This window comes from Canis aureus, chromosome 9, assembly GCF_053574225.1.
Source record: "Canis aureus isolate CA01 chromosome 9, VMU_Caureus_v.1.0, whole genome shotgun sequence".
Lineage (NCBI taxonomy): Eukaryota > Metazoa > Chordata > Mammalia > Carnivora > Canidae > Canis > Canis aureus.
In genome coordinates, this window is record NC_135619.1 from 26,646,024 (window position 1) to 26,658,625 (window position 12,602).

At 33.1% G+C, this 12,602-nt stretch overlaps 1 long non-coding RNA gene across 1 annotated transcript in view; it reads left to right on the forward strand.

Annotated features, from left to right (window-relative positions):
- LOC144320526 (uncharacterized) overlaps nucleotides 1-12,426 on the forward strand; it is a 230,320-nt gene extending 217,894 nt beyond the window's left edge. Inside the window, exon 4 of the long non-coding RNA XR_013386157.1 lies at nucleotides 11,862-12,426. This is a non-coding gene — a long non-coding RNA (uncharacterized LOC144320526). The remainder of the gene's footprint in view (nucleotides 1-11,861) is intronic.
- The last annotated feature ends 176 nt before the right edge of the window (nucleotides 12,427-12,602 follow it).

Sequence of the window (12,602 nt, forward strand, 5' to 3'; positions counted from 1 at the left end):
GTATGTGTTTATTATATGAATATACCATTCACCTGGTGATGGATATTTAGGTTGCTTCTACTTTTTGATATTTTATGTAAAACTGTTAATGATTTCTTACATGAGTCACTTTGTGGATGTGTGTTTTTGTTTATCTCAAGTAAATACTCCAAGATAGAGTTATTGGAATGATAAAGTGGGTGCATCTTTATATGGAACTAGAAAACAGTTTTCCAAAGTGATTATATTATTTTCCACTTCCATCAGCAAGACATGAGAGTTCACTACTTTTATCTTCTCAATTTGGCTATTTCCAACTCTTTTAAAATCTCTTCAATCAGAGTGACATTTAATTTTGGTTTTCATTTGCATTTCCTGATGCTTTATGATGTTGGACACATGTTTATATTCTTATTGACCATTTATAGAACTTTTGTAAGCTGTTTCAACTCGTCCATTTTTTATTGGATTTTTCCCTTTTATTATTAATCCAGGACAACAATTGTTTATATATTCTGGATATAAATTATTTGCCAGATAAATATATTACCAATATTTGTAAGACATTCAGGCTTGCCTTTCTATTTGTACCTTTTGATAAGGGCACTAGTATCATTATGAGGGTGCCACCCTCATGACTTCATCTAACCCTATTTACCTCCCAAAGGTCTCATTTTTAAATACCATCACACTGGGGATTAGGGCTTTAGGATATGAATTTTATAGGGACAACAATTTAGTTCATAGCAATAGGTAAGTTAAAAGGACATGAAAATGTCAAGACTTTACCTGGAGCATGGCCCTTCAATTTTTAAACATGACTACAGTTCCATGCAATCTTCGTAAAGGTCTTTGCACTATGTTCTTCAGTGGGGTATTGGAATGGAGGACTCTTAAGGGCTAGAGTGAATGTTTTTCAGGAGCTTCTTAAGGGCAATCACCTTATGAGGGTTGCACATATTGTTTTAGATATGTGTGCATAGGCTAAAAAAGACAAAGGCTCAAAATCAAGTAAAACTAGATTCTTACTAAATAAAATATGATAACCACGTCTAAAGAGACAATATCAATTAAAGAGCAGATTTTTCATTTGTGGCTTAAAAAAACATCAAAATGTTGGCAATGCCTATCAAGTCATTATCTAAGGGAAAGGAATCATATTCAAGGGATTTTCAGTATCCCAGTCCCATTGGCAAGATCATTCCAGTCTCAGCTGGATGTCATAATTACCTGCACTAATATCTCTTCTTATTCTGATCTCTTGCCTGACAAGAATCCGTCTAAGTAGAAATTGGCTCTTGCCTACATCTGACTGGGTGGTTATGCCACCACCCCGCTGACCCCAAGAGAGGCACATTTCTTATCATAAATCAATTAAACAGCAGCATGACTTTATGTATTAGTCATTTCACCTTTTAGCAACCTTTCTGAGAGATGAAACCCTTTTTGGTTTGCTAATAAAGTCAAGTATCTAACTTTGGGGGGTGGGCAAGAAACCATGGTAAGTATGAAGAGTACTAATCTGTGAAATGATATAGAAATCACCAACTCTTCCTGATTACATTCAGAGACTGCCCCTGATTATGTGTAGCTTTTACCTACTTCCCATTTTAAATTGGTATTTAGTACAATCTGATTTGTTTATGATAGCTGGTAGTAACAGTCTTATATTAATCTTAAATTATTGGTAGAATAAGATAAAATCTCATTTCTCTATTTACTAATGGCTGAAAACTAAAAATAGAAGCTATAAGGAATGGATCATACTAATTGTTTCAAAACTCAACCAGAACCAGCAGAAGTTAGATTACTTTATTGTGTATGTGTGTGTAAAACATCATTTCTATACAATTTTATTTCTTTAGAATACTTTAATTTTAAGAGCTTCTAAGTCATTCATTAATCTTTCTATATTTCATAACCATTTTTGAAGATTATTTCCACTCAAAAGATATTGTAAGTCACCCTGCAAATTTTAAGTATAATTTATGAGGGACTTAAGGGGGAGTATAGCCTAAACATAGATTCCTGAACTGCCTCTCTGTTTAGAGATGATCAACTCCGAAGTGTCTTTTCAGAGTCTTTGAGGCAATGGGTTTTGCCAGGAGGTCAGCCAAGAGGTGTCTTGACTGCCTCACGTAAGTTCTTCTTATCACTCAGCCAAGTCCATGCAAGCAGATACCTCTTTGCCTATGGGAAACAGGCTAACAGGTTGACCCATTCTGCTGCAATGAAACCTATTATCTCTTTGTTTTGTTTGGTATAATACATATCAACTAGCTCCTATATTTCAGATGGGCAATAGGGAAGAACCATTTCAATTTCCAGTTTTTGAAAGGCTCAGGTGTGTACTTTGCATTTAATAAAAAGTAAGGTTGTCTTTCCAAAATGTACATTCAATCTAAACTGTGTCTTGAACTTGTATTATATACTTTGCCATTTCCTTGTCCTTTTTAGTACAAAGGGCCTGGTAATAGTCATTCCTATGCCCACCAATATTGAACACAGTGACAGATAGTAGTTGGATTGGACTCACAGAAGTTTGAATTCAATAATCAAGAGCAGTTCCTTTGTTTAAGTGACAATTGTAAAGATGATGAGGATTGTCCTCCCATTATTGCGATCTTCAGTGTCAGAAAATAAGAACTGGGCTCTGGTATTCTGAAACCCTTTTTATAAGTGTTCTCCCGTATAATTCTAGGGATTTATTACATATTTACTGACCAAGTACTAAATGTAAGAGTTCAAGTGACATGTGAGTCAACTGGAATTCAGACATACATCATAAGTTTATTCTTTTTTTTTTTCATAAGTTTATTCTTAATTTAAACATGTGTAGGTAACATTCTGTCCATTTCTCCCTCTTAGTACTTACAGGTATGTGTATGGTATCTCCTGCTTTTCATTTTATAAGATAATAAAATTATAATTATCATTTTAACTACTTTGCACAATATAGTATTTCTGAGCTATTTAGAGTATCATTTGGGGGAAAATTAAAATTGGATGCAATGCATTTAAATTTGCATTTATCCTTGACATTAAAAAAGGTTAAGGTGTAACTGTCCTACCTTTGAAGTATTTTAATTCTTTCTGTTCTCAGAAATGCAGTAGAGAATTGTTGTTATTTCCCTTGAAAAAAGTTCAACTTAATTAACAAACGTGAATTCAAAGTAAATATTAAGTCCTTATTAATCTCTCTATTCTTTGCTCTGAAATATGATAAATCTCTCCAAATGGAATTCTATACCCTCTCCCAACTGCCTTTAAAAATTCTACCTATGCTTCAAAACTACTCCCCTTCTGGAATAGCTTTCTAACTCTCCTTATTTAAAGTCTATTTATCTGTCCACCTATTTACTTACTTATCTACCACACTAAAAAGAAATGATCTCTTAGGCAGAAGTACAAAACAGAAGAAATGTGTATCCACAGAAGCCAAGACAAAAAAAGTGTTTCAAGAGAAAGATAGTCAATTGTGTCTAATGCTGCTGGGATTTGGAGTAGAAGGTCATTCTTGAATGACTGTTATTTGACAAAATGGAAGTTATTAGTGACCTTGAAAAGAGCAATTTCAGAGTGAGTTGAAAAAACAATGATTAGGAGATAGATCAGTGAGAATAGACGATTCCTTGGGTCTGTTGGAGCAAATTGAGTTGGGGGAAATTTTGTTTTTTGTTTTTTTTTTCTGTTTCCTTGTTTGCTTGTTTTAATAAAGGAGGGGCTGAAATGAGCTCCTGTTTTCGGTATTACTCAGTATTCAAAGATTATATAAAGCCCTGTACTTCAAAATTTAAAAGAAGTTTTTCCTACATTAACTACTTTAAATATTTATTTGTATCTCTCTAGAGAGACTTCAGGATTTCAAATAAGTTTGTGTCCACTTCACTTAACTGAAGACAGCTTTACCACACCACTTCAATAGTCAAAGAGGAGGTTTGTTTATAAACGGTCTCCTATGTTTGGTGCAGGATAATCCTTGTGGTTTATGTCTGTTAACAAGGTGGTAGAGTGTAGAGATGGGGTAGATGATGATTCTAAAGTCTCTAAAATAACAAAACCACAGTGCAGGTATATGATACCATTAGACGGACTGAAGTCTGAGTACATTTTTAAGTTGAGTAATTCATGACCTTTTTCTGGCCTGCGTGTCTTGACTTATCCAGCCTGTGAACTATGATTTGCCTGGAAACTTAGCTTGGTGTAAATTGCTCTTTCCCCCCTCTCGGATGAAGAAAATAATCATAACCAGAAAAAAAAATATATGTAGGAGCCTTGTATGCATCATTCTTTGCAAAAAGCACGCTGGATTGGACCTTGAAGGAATTGGTTGTGCTTCTACTCTGCTACTAGTTACCTCTGTCATCTTCATCAGATACATTCCTTTAATCTCAAGGTCTCACATAAAATGATGGGGTTAACCTTCATTCAGTGACTTCCACTTTGACATCATTTGTAGTTTTGAATATTACATGTGCCAATCCACATACTCTGTCAATGACTCTATTTGACTAAATCTCAAAAGAATTTGAGACCCTTGCAAAAGTGAGGCAGGAGGCCAGGTGAGAATGCAACATTTGGGACAAACACATTATATACAAGACTGATGTAAATAGTTATTTGAATGTTTTAGTCTCATTTAATTTTATAAATACTAAAATTATTAGAAATTGATATTAATGTTATAATTACAGTAAGTGGCTTCATGATGTCATGAATAATTGCATCTGCAGCATGTTTTTAGTTTAAAATTGAATAACCTGCAAAAGCTTTGCCTAAAGAGAACTATATTGTTAGTTTCTCTATTGTAGTCCTACTTGTCATTAATATTGCTAGGAATTCTACTTTCCTGAGGTTTACCTCATATTCTGTGTATAAGTGTGCATTTAATTGGTGTTTTATTTTTTAGGTAGCATAACTTTACTTTGAACCCAGCTTTGATTTGATGCTCACTCTATAAGAAACATGGCTTTACTGTACAAATCATTGTCTTTGTCAGCTTTATTCACATCACACCCAACTGTGATTCAGAATTATGTCTGAGAATATACTCATGCTGTGCTTATACTACTTTGTGATCAAAATTTCTTGACTACATACTTCAGGCTTCTAATCAATAACTACCAAATTTATAATTAAATAGAACTTTGATACTAATTCTCTGTTCTTCCTAAATTTTCATAGTCCTATAACAGTAAGTTTTGTTTTGGTTGTACATAGTTAAGTAATGTGGATTCCAAGGAAGTAGGCTCTGTTGGGTTGATTTATGGGTAACGGACAAGGACTTTTGTAACTGTACATTCAGTTTTAATGTATACACTCCTCATTATGGGTTAAATTTAACTGGTATTCTCATTTTAGAACAAATTGTTTACAAATGTAACCATAATGAGCTATCTAAGTAACTATGATTTTCATTGGAGAAGGGAGAGAAGAACTATGAGTTTCTAGCATTGTATATTTCACCTTATTTAATTTTTCTTTAGAAGTAACATTTTCTCTTTTTGGAGAATTTTAATTTAAAAATTAAAAATTAGCTACCTGTCCACTATCCAAATATAATAATGATCTACATTTTTGCTTAATTTTCTTTCAGGCTTTTTTTTTTTCAATAACCAACATAAAATAACATTATCAGTTATTGCTTATTATGTGCTAGACATATGACTTGTTTCCAAAACCTACTTTTTTTTAAAGATTCTATTTATTTATTTATGAGAGACACAGAGAGAGGCAGAGACATAGGCAGAGGAAGAAACAGGCTTCCTGCAGGATGCCCAATGGGGGACTCCATCCCGGAGCTTCGGGATCTTGCCCTAAGCTGAAGGCAGAGGCTCAACTGCTGAGCCACCCAGGCATCCCCCAAAACCTACTTTTTAACTATGGCACTATTTCAAGTCCTATATTTACAGTTATATATTTATAATCTTATCCATGTTAAGCACATCCATATTATTTTCTTTAAAGGTATATTTTACATATTTATATTATAATACATATATTTGTAAGCATATCAGAGTTGTTTTTTTCTTAAGATTTATCAAGTAATTTCAACTTTTTTTTTAAGGATTTTATTTATTCATGAGAGATACACAGATAGAAGCAGAGACATAGGCAGAGGGAGAAGCAGTCTCCCTGTGAGGAGTCTGATATAGGACTTGATCCCAGGACCCCAAGATCACTACCTGAGCCAAAGGTAGATGCTCAAACACTGAGCCACCCAGGTACCCCCAAGTAATTTCAACTTTTAAACAAATGTTTTAAAGGACAACTAATATTCTGTTAGGCATCTATAGCTCTTCTGAGTTTTTCTGTTACAAACAGAAAGAGTATTCTCAAAATTTGGCTTTAATTTTCTTAGGATAGTTTTCCTCAAATAAATTTCTGGGTCAAAAGATATGAACATCTTTAAGGCTTCTAAATGCAGGTGGAAAAATTCTCCTCCCAAAGGATGAACATTTTGCTCTGCAACAGACAATGTATGAATCTCTTTAAGTTGTACTATAGTCAGTACAATATACAATATATTGACTAAAGTCCATTATTATAATTATTTTTAAAATCTGTAGTAATAGCAAGAACATGTTTTCTTGCATTAATTTACCTATCTTTGATTACTAGTATGGCCAACTTTTTTTCATATATAAACCATCTATTGTCCTTAATATAAAAATTAGAGTTCATATTCTTTGTCTATTATTCTTTTCAGGGTTTTAATGTCTTCTTTATTGATTTAATAAGGTCTTTATATGCGAAAGCCATTTGCTGAACTGTCCTTTCAATTTGCTTTAAAAGAACTGGCTATTAGACTGGGCTGTTGCTTTTAATGAATGGATGCTATTCTAAGATGATGTACAAACATCACGAGAAAATTCAATCTCAGAGATAAAAAATTATGCATCTTCTTAATGGTTAGTATATTATTAGCCATTGGGCATGGAGATAAGGGTGGTTTTGTTACTCTTATTTCTTTAAGAATCTAAAAGTTGAACTTACAGACTAGCATTAGTTATATTAGAATACTTTGGTGCTTCTAATTACATTTTTAGTTTGATCATGTATTCCATTAACTTCAACTTTTAAGTAGTCACTAATCAGTACCTGTTGTGATAATGTACATGTATCTGAAAGCCCTCTCAAATCCTGTTTTTGAAAGAATAAAGAGTACCAAAAAACCCTTCAATTAAATAAACTAAACACACTAATAAGTGCTTTCAATAGCTATTGCTGAAGGGTTTTTTTTTTTCATTTTAATTTTCAAAGTCTTATAGACTATGTAATCAAATTAATCAAGTTTTCTGCCATGATACCTCCATTCTTTTTTAAGCTTAGAGAGTACATTAAAAGTAAATGTACTAAATGCTTAGTGTGCATAGATAAAGATGAGGAAATGGGAACTGAGACTGAGATTGTCCCATTCTATACTGCCTTTCTATTTGTAACAACATATTATGAGTATTTTAGGCTCTACTCTATGTGAATGAATAGGGCCTTATGACATTGTAATTTGGCAGTTATGAAACTTTCACCACAAGTAATGGAAAACTCAACCATTATTAGTCTAAACAAATACATTTTTTTCTCTATCTAAAATAAATGTAAAGGTAGATGTTGGACATAATTGTAGGATGTCTTGCCTTTCCCTTATGCTGCAAGATGGTTGCCACTTTCCTAAGTATGAAACCTCTACTCCAGGAAGGAATAAACTGAGAGATATAGTAGCACCAGTGGACCACCACTCAAGTCTCAATGGATGAAATTCTGTTGCATAATTACCTTGAGCTAAAATGGTGATGCCAATGAGTGTTGAGAATTGTTTAATATTTGTAGGTAAGCCACTTTCTAAATGATAATTATTTCTTGTCAATCAGATTATAAACTTATTTGAAGTTGGTTCTATTCCATTTTTTTCTTTCAAGAATATCAAGCAAAATACATAGCACTAATATTTTAAAATTATCTACTTAAATTTCAGGATCAAAATAAGTACATTATTGTTTCTTATTAAGTATTCATTTGTATGGGAAGGCATAACCTTTTAATGAAATTTAATGTGGCGGCCTTAACAATCTGCATTATAGTCACAAAAGTATTTCCCTAAACAGATGGAATAGATGAGAATGTAGGTGTGCCCAGGTCCCAAACCAAGCTAAATGTTTTTAAAACTGTGTTGTTAAATTACATCACTGGTTCTATTAGTTGCTATTACTGAGTAACAAATTATACAATTTAGTAGCTTAAAACAACAGAAATTTATTATCTCATAGTTTTGGAGGGCCCAGAGTCTGGGTATGGAATAGATGGCACCTTTGCTCAGGATCTCACCAGGCTGAAACCAAGGTGTTGGTTGGCGGTTATGATATCATCTGAGGTACAAAGAGCCCTTCCAAACTCATTGGTTGTTGGCAGAGTTTGCTTTCTTACGGTTATGAGACTAAGGTCCCAGTTTTCTTGCTTATTGTTAGCCAAAAACCACTCCACTCCACTTTTTAGAGGCCGTCATGCCACATGGCCATCTCACATTATGTTTGCTTCTTTAAGGCTGGAAGGAGCACATCTCTACTGCATTGAATTGCTCTAAATCTGGAATCCCTCCACTGCTTCTTATCTCTTTAAAGGACTCACCTGAATAAATCAGGCTCACTCAAGACAATCTCCCTTTTGATTACTTAAAGTCAAGCCATTAAGGGCTTTAATGACTTCTGCAGAATCTCTTAATCTTTGCCATATAGCATAATCTAATCACAGGCGTGGCATGCTGTTTAATGGTAGAGTGAGTGTTCAGTCTCAACTGCACCAAAGGGGAGTGGGTTTTATGCACGGGTACACTAAAAAGCTGTAATTATAATCATGGGGATCTTCTTAGAATTCAGTTTGAACTGCACTGTTCAAACTTTAGTGTTATTTTCAAGAATTAGTCAGGGAGCATAGAATTATAAAAAGTAAAAAATGCAAACCAAAAAAACCTAAAAAACAAAAAAATGCAAAAAACCCCAGCAAGCCTATCGGAGGATCTAGAGAAGGCTCTCAGGTAATTGAAGGGTTTATTTGGACATGGAATTTTTTAAATATAAGTATAGTAAGATCAACTATTAAAACCAGGCTGGGGGCGGGGGAGGAGGTGGGCCGCAAAAAAACAAAAACAAAAACAGGCGGAGTCCATTGAGTGTGTGTGTTTTTTTTTTTTTGTTTGTGGTTTTTTTTTTTTTTTCTTTTTTTTTTTTTTTTTTTTCATTGAGTGTGTTCTTAACCACTGTATACCACCCTGGACTCCATGACATATAAAACTTAGTATGGTTCCTGTAACAGAGAAATTTCTCAGTAAATGTTACATCGGATTGTCTATTTACTGATGGATTAAAATGTGTTTTCTTTTTTGGCACCACTGCATGGTTTTGAAGGTTGGATGAGTAGCATTTTGTTAATGGAATGGTTAAGTATAAGCTGTGCTGTGTCATTGTAAATGGGCTTTGCAGAGAAATACAGAATGGTTCTTGTCCTTCAAAGAGTGTCAAGAGAAGTTGAACTGATTGCAAATTGACTGGGATTGAAACAATTTTATGTGAAAAAAATGACTTTATTCAGATAATTCCTATGAATCATTTCTTTGTATCATTTTTAGGGCATTGCACTGGATAGCAATCACATTTATTCTCAGGAATCTCCTCTGCACTTTTGACCTTTCATTATCTGACATTCATTTCATCGGTTAAAATGAGCTAGAAGCACAAAATTTGGGATATCATTTGGGAAAAAATATCTAGTGATTTGATGATATCTATGGTTTTCAAAAGCATCTATACAGAAAGAAAAAGAAACAGCTTATTATTTATAGTAGAGAAAGTTATAACTTTGTAGTATATTCTAATTCTACCCCAACTAACTCAGAGAAATTAGACAAATCTGACCTTTTGAGAAAATTGGAGAAAAAACATTATCTCTGAACCTCATTATATTACTAATGTCGTCATAATACCATGTGAAATATATTAAAGGATAATTTCTAAATTTAATTAAATACATGGGATATATTGTTAAAAATTTTATTCTGAATTTTATGTTGATTTTTAGATACATTAGATTTTTGTTGTTTTTAAAAGTGATAAAAATTATGTTTCCATTCTTTAATGTGATGAGGTAAAAGAACTATATTTGTACCATATCACTCACTATATGTATTTTAAAATTGATGGATTAAGTCAAAGCACAGGGTTAGAGAAAAATGGAAGTTTGTTCAATTCAACTTTCTCTAGTCAGATTTTTACCTCATTAGTTCTTTTATACATCCATTGAAAGTCCTATAAAAGGGAGGGCAAAGTAGTTCAGATTAAGTATAGAATAAGTAAAGTATCCTATATTTGAAGATTACTTCTTCCTTGCCATAACTTCTTAACTTCTATTTTACTTAAATTATGAAACCAAACTAAAATTGTTTTTTAGACATTTATTTGAACATTCCATAAAAATCATTTGCTTTCTGCAACTAAATTTACATTTTATATTTTTAATTATATTTCAAACTTTAATGATTATACCATTCCAAATTGAAAAAACAATTACTTGTTGATTTATATATTTAATTCCAAGACTGTACATAAAATAAATGCCTCTTATTTATTTTAAGATAGTTATAGAAAGAACTTCTCTTGCTGTCACTGATATTTCAGTTAGAAATATGAAATTCAGGAGAAGTTCAATTTCGGATTTGTTTTTCCTCTTAATTTCTTCATTATTTTGAATTATGGAACAACTGAGATGCATATGGAGAGCACAGAAGTAAGAATATTCTTAAACTTCTTAAACAAATTAAAACTTTCAAAGTTCCTTACTTTGACCTTCCTGCAGTATACTTACTTCTTTCATCAACTGTGATTTCTTCTGACAATTTAATGTTCTTTGCCAAACCCTTTGTAAACCCATGGTGATATTTATCAGATGACTTGAGTTAGAAACCTTTTATTCTATTCCTACTACAGCCTCTGACTCTTTGAATGACCTTGAAAAATTAATATTCCTCCTACTATCTGTAATGGTAAAACACACACACAAAACTTTCAAAGGGATATTCTGAAGCTTGATTATAATTATAATTCATAATAAAGTCCACTGAGATATTTCAAGAAAAGGTATTGTACACAAAATATTATTATAAAATTCTCTAGAGTCTTCATTTGTAGGTTATTATTTACAGACTTCAACAGAATTATATTTCAGTTGTGCCTAGAGGGCCTCGGATGTGTTTCTGTCAACTAAAACTTTTATTCTCCATAAAAATTTTTTACTAAGCCATTGCTTCCTTGAAAAACAAATGGACCAATTCAAAATTGTTAAGTAACATACATGAATTTTAAATTTAATTTAAAGTATTAAGATATCTGAGATTGCAGAAATTATCTAATTCAAACCACCATACTTGTACACTTTGATAGGGTATTTAAAAAGAGTCACTCAAAGTCATTCAGCTGTATTTTTTCCTATTTCTGAATATGCAGTTTGGATTACAGAGTATAGTATCTAAACACCTGGGTTCTAGAGTGTCTGTAGCCAGATCTTTGCTTAATAACATGTAAGCTTTGTGATTTTGAACAACTATTTAAGTCCATATTTCAACATCCTCACTTATTTAATGGAGATACTAATAGAATGGAATGTTACATAGATGAGATAATACATATTAAAGTTTGGCACAAAATAAGTACTTGATAAATGTTAGCCTTTCCAATGGGGCTGGTCATAGTTTTATTCCTACATGTCAGTGGTCTTTTTTGATTAAAATTAGAGTGAGCTTCAGAGGGGTGAGTATTTTCATTCAGATTTTCTCTATGATATGGTTTATTGCCTGTCATAATTTTTACTCTGTTCATGTTTAAACTTCTCTTCAGCCCTTTCACGAAGGTGGCGCCGAAGGCGAAGAAGGAAGCCCCTGCCCCTCCCAAAGCCGAAGCCAAAGCAAAGGCTTTGAAAGCTAAGAAAGCGGTGCTGAGAGGCGTGCACAGTCACAAAAAAAGAGAAGATTCTGACGTCACCTACATTCCGACGACCCAAGACCCTGCGTCTCCAGAGGCAGCCCAAATATCCTCGAAAGAGCGCCCCCAGGAAACAAGCTTGATCACTTTGCCATCATCAAGTTCCCCTTAACTACTGAGTCAGCCATGAAGAAAATAGAAGACCACAGCACACTTGTGTTCATTGTGGATGTCAAGGCCAATAAGCACCAGATCAAACAGGCTGTGAAGAAGCTCTATGACATTGATGTGGCCAAGGTCAACACCTTGAGCAGGCCTGATGGAGAGAAGAAAGCATATGTTCGACTGGCTCCTGACTATGATGCTTTGGATATTGCCAACAAAATTGGGATCATGTAAACTGAGTCCAGCCGGCTATAAATCTAAACATAAATTTTTTCACCATGAAATAAATAAATAAATAAATAAATAAATAAATAAACTTCTTTTCATTCTACAATCTCAACTTTCATATTCACGAATATAAATTATACTACTAAATCTGAAATTGTCATCTAGTCATTTGTTAATAATAACAAGTATAAAATAATTAGTATTTATTGACCATGTATTATGTGCAAGGAATATTTCCAAGTACTTTACATTAATTATTTTGTT